At 43.1% G+C, this 10,024-nt stretch overlaps 1 long non-coding RNA gene across 1 annotated transcript in view; it reads right to left on the minus strand.

Moving 5' to 3' along the window:
• LOC114007130 (uncharacterized) overlaps positions 1-10,024 on the minus strand; it is a 99,646-nt gene that overhangs the window by 76,127 nt on the left and 13,495 nt on the right. The window lies entirely within an intron of this gene.

Raw genomic sequence — 10,024 nt, forward strand, 5'->3', positions numbered from 1 at the left:
CGGGGCTCATGCCCCGGCGTTCAGCTGCCTCTCCAGGGCCGGCGTGTGGCCTGTGGATCAGCAGGCTGAAGCGGAAAACAAGGTCTGAGAACTTGCAACTTGAGAAGATGATGGTTACCAGCCCTGCATTGCCTCAGGGAAGAACAGGAACTACTCTACCATTCTTGAAGTGAAGGTACTTAATGAGAATAGGACAGTGTGGAATGGGGTAAGTGAAGAGAAGAGGATAGAGAAAGATAGCAAGTGAGCAATAGAGAGACAGGACGTCAGTGAGAAACAGATAGGGTTTATTAACTGTTGATGATGACATGTATAGAATTCTCAACTGGATTGGTCTGAGAAGTGTTTCATGATGGGCAAAGTATTTTTACAAGCAAAACGAGAAATAGCAATTGACTGTTTTATAAAAATAATTAGAATAATAAAGATAATGATTGGGGAAAACAGAAAAGATATGGAATGTTGAAGTGGGGAGATTAATGTCTCTGTACTGACTGACGTGCATGGCATTCCCTTTTGAAGAAACAATGTAACACACAGTAAAGTTATATGTAATCCAATGTAATATGAAGAAGATATGATGATAAAAAATAAAAATTAAAAAAAAATAAAAAAATAAAAAAATAAAAAAAAAAGAGGAGAAGGGGGAAGAGATCCAGGATTTCTGGAAGATTCCCTTGAGCCTAAAAGCTACTTCTCACCCCACCCCAGCTTAACCCTCCTTCCTAGTTGTATCCAGATACAAATATGTGTGACCATATTGAATTAAGTGGGTAAATCTGGATGCTAAATATATCCAAACCCAAGGAAGGGGAGTTGTGATCAGGAGCTTCCACATGTGTCAAAGGGGACTTTGTTGTCACGCTAGCTGTGATCAGAGGTCACATGGAAGCAAATGGAATGATGAAAATAATTCAAAGGGTTTTTATTTCTTCAAAGGAATACAAGGAAAAAGGAGAGAAGAAAGGAGAGGAGAGGAGAGGAAAGGAAGGGTAAGTAGAAGGAAGAGACAGAGTCAGTCCCCAGCAAAAAGAAACTGAACTGTTCCTTTATGCAGGGAAACTCTTTCCTCCCACAACTGTATCTGTCTACACTGATCGGAATTTACTGAGAGCCCAGCATCATCAACCCAAGCACGTTTCATTATTTTTATCAGAGAAATAGAGGATGTTTACGCTGGTGAGTGCTTTGAAATTTCCTGAACGATGAAACACTAAATGCAAGGAGGTGTTACTATGTTCCCAGCTCCATTCTCTGGTCCCAAGGCTCTCTTGGGAGAATGGTAAATATTGGGAAAGGGTTAGAATGATGTGAGGTAGAGGAAAATGGTAGCCGAATGTTGGTAAGGATATCTCCAAGCAATACCCATGTCATCTTTTCAAAACTACGTTCCACTCACACAGCAGCACAGGCATTTCTGATGAGCTTGGAGAAAGTGAACGCAATTGTCTGACAGTAGCCCGAGCGTGCTTCCCCACCCTCTGTAGGGATCTATTAAAGAAACAGGAAATGGAACGAGGAGCTCGGTGTGTGATGAATGTCAGTTACTATTACTTTTTATGAAGCTCTTCTGCAAAGGCCCTGGGCAGAGGCTGGTATGTGCCACGGTAAATGCATAAATAAACAATCACCTGCAGTCCGGCGTAATGTGCCTCTGCCCTTTTTGTGAACTTGTTGAGACTTGGGGAGGTTACAAGAGAGAATCTAGACAGAGTATAATAGGAACTTGTCACCGTGCCAATATGCTAAACGAAACCCGAAAGATTTGTGGCTTATGTCTGGGAGAGCTTCTGGAGTAGGGTGTTAGATTCTTCACTTGTTGGTAGGGAAAAAGAATACCCAAATCCTCCCTCCCACACACACACCATTTGTTCCTTAGCACATTTATGGATGGTTTTGCTCGGATTTGTAAAGTCAGTAAGACGAGGACCCTCTGCAGGCCAGTGATAGGAACATGAGGGGCCGCACACGGCCTCATTTACCGTAAGCCATGCTGATCTGTATGTCACTGGGGGAGAATACGTGGTAACAAAACACAGACTGCCAAACAAGTGATAATAGTGCCGTATGCTGGTGTGATGTCTTTTTTTTTCCTGGATGCTTCATAAAGCATTTTACAAACTTGTATAAAGGGTCCCTCACCAGTCATAGGAATGCAGTTGTATCTGGAGTAGAAGAAAGGCAGCTGTTCTGCCAGAAAGAAAGGCAAAAATAAATCATTAATTAAATAAGTAAATAAGGGGAGAAAGAAAAGGAAATAAAAAGAAAGGCTCTCATTTTCCCCCTTTTCAGGGCATTTCCCTGTGAGGTTGGAGGTGGAGTTCAGGACTGTTCCCTTAGGGGGCACCCTAGGGCATTGGACAGGCTGCCCACACCATTCATCTGTCCCTACTGACAAGCTCAAATTAGGTTTTTCGTTTTGTTTTGTTTTGTTTTGCTTCGCTTTGTTTTGTTTTGTGAGAGATACTTGTTATATGGCACGTGTGCTAGCTGGAGAGACAGCAGAAAGGCAGAAAGTGAGAAATCACTCCCAGGGAGGATGGCCACACCACAATCCCTTCTCCTCCATTCTTCTCTCAGGATTTTGGGGGAGCGTGTTCATGCACACACCCAGGATGAGTTTCAGGCCACCAGTCCGAGACTCAAACCTTGGTCAACCCTGTGGGAGTCCAGTGCCTTAACTACTACGCCACCTTCTGGTCCTGACATAGCTTGAATTAGTGACAATGGGTTCAATTAAATGTCCCACCAGGTGGAATTGTGTGTGCATGGGGACCTGGGAGAGAAGGGTTGCAGAGGTGCAATGCTCTTTGGGAGATGTAAGACTGTGTCATGGGTTAACTGTGAAAGTCTTGGCTCCTTTTTAACACCAGCTGGCAGAGTTCCTTCCTTCTCCCAATGGCCTGATTCTTAAACCATGGTGCAAAGTCAGTCACCAGCAAGAATTACTGTGGGATCTCTGCAGGACCAGCCTATGGACTGCAACAAACATACAGTCTCACACAAGTCCCCAACACAATCACTCGAAAGAGCCTAGCACTTGATTTCACTCTCCATTGTTGCCGCCTTTAAGTTCCTAATAATTTTGGGACCAGCAGTTAGCGTATGGCTATGTTGCTGGACTCCCATGTAGTCAACTGAGGTTCGAGTCCCAGACCCAGTGGCTTAAACTCACACCGGGCGCATGTGCATGCGTGTCCAAGATCCCAAGAGGAGAAAGGGAGAAGGGATTGCGGCTTGGCCATCCCCCCGAGGGGTGATTTCTCACTTTCTGTCTGTCTCTCTCTGTCTTTCTAGCAAGTGCATGTGCCCTACAGCAAAAACCTCTCCCCAAAAAAAAAGATTAAAAAAAAAGTTCCTAATCATTTTATTTTGAACTTGTGTTTTCCAAGTGAAGCTCCATGGGACAATGGAGAAAGAGAGTGAACTCAGGAGATAGGTGCGGTAGATACACCATCCCTCACTGCACACTCACATACACCATCTGCGATGCCCCGTACACATTTACTACACATCTCCACAACAGAATACTAAGCAACTGGGGAAATGATGCTGCAGATCTGTACATACTGACCTCCAAATCTGATCTGAGCATATATTTTTGTAAAAATAAAAGCAATAACATATGTAATGCAATCACATTTGTATTAAATTACTTATCCGTCAAGAGAAGAGAGTCAGCTGTCTGGGAAAGTGGTCATTAACAGTGAGTAGTAATACTTTTAGTGACTTTTCTATTCTTTTCTTTTTTTTTTTAATACCATGAGATGTATATCATGCTTGTTTCATGTTATATTTGTTTAAGTTTGTTTATTTCTTCCATGAGTGAGAGACAAAGAGAGAGCACCCCCAAGAGGTCTTGATGCCACAATCCAGCCCCAGCTCCAGCCAGCCCTGGGTCATGGGCATGCACATGTCCAGCATGCTCAGGAAGGTCTCCCGTGTGGACCCAGAGCCTTCACATATGGGTCAGCCTCGCAGAGCCCTTCATCCTGCTGCAGTGGCACCATCTGGTCCTATTTCTGTATATGTTTCGTGACATTTTTAATGAGTGTGCATCCCTTTTTGTAAATCAAAAATAATCTATTTCCATTGTAATGCATTTAATATGTGCTAGGAAAAGGGGAAAGAAAGAACATTCCACAAAACAAATAAAAAGAAATGTCTTCCTGATCCCCAGTGGTATCCCTAAGGTCAGCATAAATAAAGATTGTAACTTAGAACCTGAATATTTTCTGATTTGAATAGTTTTGCTCCAGTTTTGCTAACTATACTAAAAATAGCACATCAAAGCTCTCCCCTACCAAGAAATACAAGTTCATCCCTAATCTACCTATTCAGTAACACACTTTCAAGTGTAACCCTGGGTTTTTGTCTAAATGTTCTCATTGTTAACTTTCCTCATTTCTCTTAAGCACTATATTTAATGTTAAATGTTTAAAAATAAAAGCACCAATTGCATCTAATATTGGCGCGACATTAATGTGCAGGCTTATTTTCCCAGTTTTGTTATGAGGGCAATGATTATTTCAGGATCTTGCTAAATCTCAGTTCCTCATCAGTCTTTCCAATAATTCTGCCCAGGAAAAAATGGCAGTTTTATCTTTCTCTTCAACAGAAATTTAGAGGCCAAGAACTATAGTGAATTCTCACCTGACAAAGAGTTTATTACCTTTCTCAAAATATACGGCAGGGCGTTTATTAGTAGACGATGAAGGATTTATCACCAGTAATTAAAACTAAGCTGTTGCTATCATAATGAAGGCAGAGTCAGAGACACAATACTATTACTTTTTATTTTTTATTTGCTTTTCTTTAAAACTCCTCTAGTAATGGGCTGAAGCATTTATCTTAAGGCTGATGTTAAACAAACCTATCTGCTTTTCACTAAGACTATGAGGGAAAAGCAACCTGAGTCGCTCTGGAAAGATTTCTAAGGCAACAGTGCAAAGACCCAGGGATGTTTGTATCCTACTGGGAGGAGTAACTGTAAATTGACTTTTAAGAGATAAGAAAGTGGAGCCAGCAGGTGGCAAGGTGGTTACGGTATTGGACTCCCACATGGCTGACCACAGCTCCAGTCCTAGACCTGGCAGCTTGCTTTCTCACCCCCTCCCCCTGCCCCCATCTCTTTGTAAATTAAAAATAAAAAATAATAATACATAAAATAAATATTTTATAGGAAAATAATTTTCAACATAGAGGAAACTTTAAAATATTTGCATCCTTGTACATAAAAGTTCCACATACATGACTTATCCCAAAGAACAAATCATGAGTTACATAAAGTGATAGCTACTAGATTATCCTTCCATTGGAGGTTGATTTTAAAAATTGTTCAAACAAGAGACCAGCAGATGGCGTAATGGCTACATCACTAGACTCTCACGTAGTCAAGTCCTGGACCTGGTGGCTTAAGCTCATGCAAGGGCGTGTGTGTGTGTGTGTGTGTGTGTGTGTGTGTATGCCCAAGATCCTGAGAGGAAAATGGAGGGGAAGGGATTGTAGTGTGGCCATCCCCCCGAGGGGTGATTTCTAACTTTCTGCCTCTCAGTCTCTCTCTGGCTTTCTGGCAAGCACAAGCGCCCTATAGCAAAAACCTCTCAAAAAAAAAAAAAATTGTCCAGACAACAAAATACTTAGCTGTCATTTAAAATTGTGTTATCATAGAATATGTAATTACAAAGAAAAACAGGAGACAAGCAGTTTATACACTAGTGTACACACTATTGCCATTATATAAACACTGGGTTGTTGGAAAAGTCGTGATGCACTTTTTGCATAGAATAACACACAAAAAAATACATCGTGACTTTTCCGACAACCCAGTATACACATAAAGGGGCCAGAGAGGGGCACCTAAGGAAATTCCCGACACTGTTATTCCGACCCATTTGGGAAGGTTCCATGTTCACGTCCAGAGACCTTCCTGGGTACACTGGGCACATGTTTGCTCAGGACTCTAGATGGCTGAGGCTGGAGGTGGATCTCAGCATCAAGACCATGATGGGGGTGCACTCTCTGTCTCTCTCAATCATGGAAGAAAGGCACTGGACTCCCACAAGGCCAACCACGGTTCGAGTCTTAGACCTGGCAGCTTGAAAAATCATACTGCACGTGCATGAGTGCCCAAAGTCCCAGGAAAAGAGGAGGGATTGTGGTGTGGCCATCCCCCCTGGGAGTGTGATTTCTCACCTTCCCACTCACCGTCTCTCTCTCTCTCTCCCTGGCGAGCGTACACACCCTATGGCAAAGCACAAACAAACAAACATACATAGATAGAGGCCAAAACTGCAAACATACCAACCAAATATTAATAAATCGCCAGACATGAGCATTTAAATCTTTGGATGGGAGAATCGGGACTGAGGTATCAACTCTTCTCTCCCAAATTCCTACATATTCATACTCTAATTCTAGAAGGAGGAAAAGATATTTATTAAGAGATAGAAAGTGACTTCTACTTGTTGAGTGAATGAATTAACAATGTCTTTTTTAATTCCTTGTTACTACTTTGAAAATTCTCCATATATATAAAGTTGTAATGTGGCAATGAAAAGTTTGAGGTATAACTCAAATGTAGCCTCATTTAGACCTGAACAAGGAGAAATGAATTGTCTCAAAATGTCATCACACCCATACATACGCACGCTAAAATTGGGCATACCACATTCATAGCTAAATGAAGTCAAATTCAGGTTTAGAATAAAAGGCGAATTCAGGTTTAGAATAAAAGGCTTAGAGACTGCTACAGTGACTTAGCCTCAATGGACGGAAACATATTTAAGTCTTCTCCCAAATTCAAAGCACATAATGATCTGAAATTTGAGGCATGATTTCTTTTTAAAAAATAAATAAATAATCCTTTTTTTTAAGGATTATTTAACTTTATTTATTTTAATTTGATCAGAGAGGGACAGAGAGAGTGAGAGAGAGAGAGAGGGAGGGAGGGAAAGTGAGAAAGCAAGGAACCAGGTCCGGGACTCAAACTGTGGTCAGCCATGTAGGAGTCCAGCGCTCTTAACCACCATGCCATCTGCTGGCCCCAAGGCATGATTTCTTGTAAAACCTCACAGTGTGTGTGTGTGTGTGTGTGTGTGTGTGTGTGTGTGTACATGCACACAGGTGCAAAGCAGTCCTCCAGGTTACTTGAACTCCTTTTTGTTAGATGAGTTCTGGTTACAAGCATAGTTGACCCACCGGTTTGTGGAAAGTGGACAACAATTTAGGTCCCCCTGAAAGTCCAGGCCTATACTTTAAACGTGTATTTCTGTCATGTTGAGAATACTGTCGTTTGATGATGGCGCGGATACTATTTGCCTTCAATTCATATATAAAAGGTTCAAATTACTTAAAGTGAAAAATAGTTCTGGGACCCAGCAGGTAGTATGGTAGTTAAGGTGCTGGACCCCACATGGCTGATTCCATGGATAGTCCTGGACTCAGCGACCTGAACATCACACTGGGTACATGTGCACGCATGCCCAAAATCTCAAGAGGAGAATCTAAGAGAAGGGTTTGTGGTGTGGCCTTACCCCCAGGGGGGAGGACGTGATTTTTCACTTTCCTTCTCTCTCTCTCTCTCTCTCTCTCTCTCTCTCTTTCTCTCTGGGGAACGCACATACTTTATGGCAGGAATCTAAAAGAAAAAAAAAAAACTGTTCTGGAATTCGTGGCCAAGTAATACGTCCCAGGGTTTACCAAGGCCATATAGAACACAGTGAGCCACCAGAGGGCTCCCTACTTCCCTTTAAAATTCTGAAATAACGAAGAACTTTTGTCATTTAGGGAACGTCTTTCTGTAAAAATCACGGGGGCGTTATACCGCAGCATTGCCAACACTAATCTGCCTTGTCCTCCAGTTCTGAGAAGACTTCGGTCTGCCTTCTGGTATAAAAAGTGACAGGGCAGGCCTCCTCAGGAGCACAGTGGTAATGTGCTCGCTGCTCAAGCAATGCTAAATCCACATGGAAGATTACAGTTTCGATTCCCCAGTCAACCTGTAAACAGCAGGCGAGCACACCCATGATCCTGGCTGGTTGGAAAGTCTGAGGCAGCGGGTACGTGGAGGATCTCTGCAGGAGACCCTGTCGAGGGAGCTTGTCTCTGTTGCTTTCTTTTTTACTTACTTATTATTGCTAGAGGGTGTGTGTGCTTGCCAAAGAGATAAAGACACAGAGAGAGGGATAGGAAGAAAGCACCCTCACTGGGGCAAGGTTATGGAACAATCCGTTTCTCCATCTTGTCCCGAATTGGACATGCACACCTACCCGGCATGTTTTTCAAGCCTGCCACTGGAACTCAACCCACAGTCTACCAGGTGGTGTTCGGCTCCCTTAATCTGTAAGCTATTGGTCTGGCCCTCTGTCTCTGTCTCTCATTCTTATGCTAGAAATAAATTTAAAAAAAGTTTGGGAGTTGGAGGAACTCAGTACAGCAGCCATCCATGAAATTCTGCTATTGATGCAACTTTAAACAACCTGGAAACACAGAATTTCCTTCCTGATTATCGGTTCTTTCAGCATCTTTCGCCTCGGCAATCCAGTCAGAAGGTTCATATATATATCTGTCATGATTGAAAATACTAGGAAAATCCAGAAAATGAAATTAAGTTGCTGTTGCTTCCTTCACAGTCAAGGGGTCCTTTGTAAGGTGGTGTTGCAAAGGCTGAGTGGGATTTCCCTTCATCTCTGGGAGGAGATTCGAATGCCAGCACCCTCCTGCGGCTCTGCCCTTGGCTGAGATCATCTTGGAGGCGAGCTTGCTTCAGCGCGGCCACACACCTGTCTAAATCCCCGTGCCACGGGGGTGGGAAGGGAAAAGGCTGTCATGGACCTACTCCTCTTTCCTTTAATGAGTTCTGAAGGGTTCCTTTTTACCAAAGAAATAATGAATGCCTCTCGCAAACTGTGGGGGGAAATGTCCTATTTGGAAATAATTGAAAAATATGTTTTGTAGCCACTTACCAACCCTTTTCCAGACAGCTTTCTTTTCTAATTAACTCACCACAATGCTCAACTCCGAAATTCACTGGGTAAAGAGTGACATCTAGTGTGTAAAAAGGAATTCAAAATCATAAAGTTGGGTAAGGACCTAAGATCCACGTTTATAATCACGACACTTAAACCATCCTGTTCTAATCCAGTAAATGCCAGATGGAAATGCAAGGGGGTGGGGGAGAGGACTTACAACTATTTTAACTTATGAGAAAGATTGTTTTCTGCTTAGCTACTTAGAAAAGGCTGGACGCTTGAAGGCTCGTTTTGTGTAAAGAAATGTCCCTAAAAGCAATTTGTGTGGGGACAAGGTGGGGTCATAACACCTGAGAGATGAAATATGGCTTTTTCCTGAGGTCAGGGAAGTAATTTTCCCTTGAAAGTGGAAGTGGAAGGGATCGGTGGTGATTGGCTGCCCCTGAATTCTGAAAGCCTGTCATCGTGGGACCCTTCCCAGGCTTTGCAGGTAGACGGTTTAAACCTAATACAGGGAGCAACTGTTACGGCCAAGTTAACGCACCTAGAAGTCTAACGCGTGCCACATCCATGCTGTCGGGATGTAAATAAAGTGCTAAGGGGGAGTCCAAAGCGGAGGCGACCTGTAGAGCAGAGGTCCTCAACCAACCGCCGCAGACCAGTACCAGTCCTCGGGACTGCAATGCGATGGTGATCAAAATAAAGTGCACAATAAATGCAATGCACTTGCATCATCCAAAACCATCCCACCACCCCATCCTGGCCCATGAAAAAACAATTCCTGGAGCCGAAATGGTTGAGAAGCACTGCTCTAGCAGGATTGGGAGCTATTTGGTTGAGACAAACCAAATTGTAGATTTAAAAAAAAAAATTTTTAAGAAATTTTTGCAGGACCAGCAGTTAGCATAATGGCTATGTCGCTGGACTCCCATGTAGTCGGCCGCAGTTCGAGTCTCGGACCCGGTGGCTTAAACTCACACCAGGCGTGTGTGCGTGCGTGCCCAAGATCCCGAGAGGAGAATGGAGGAGAAGGGATTGCGGTGTGGCCATCC

This window comes from Tupaia chinensis, unplaced genomic scaffold (assembly GCF_000334495.1).
Source record: "Tupaia chinensis unplaced genomic scaffold, TupChi_1.0 Scaffold000127_1, whole genome shotgun sequence".
In the NCBI taxonomy this organism is placed as follows: Eukaryota; Metazoa; Chordata; class Mammalia; order Scandentia; family Tupaiidae; genus Tupaia; species Tupaia belangeri.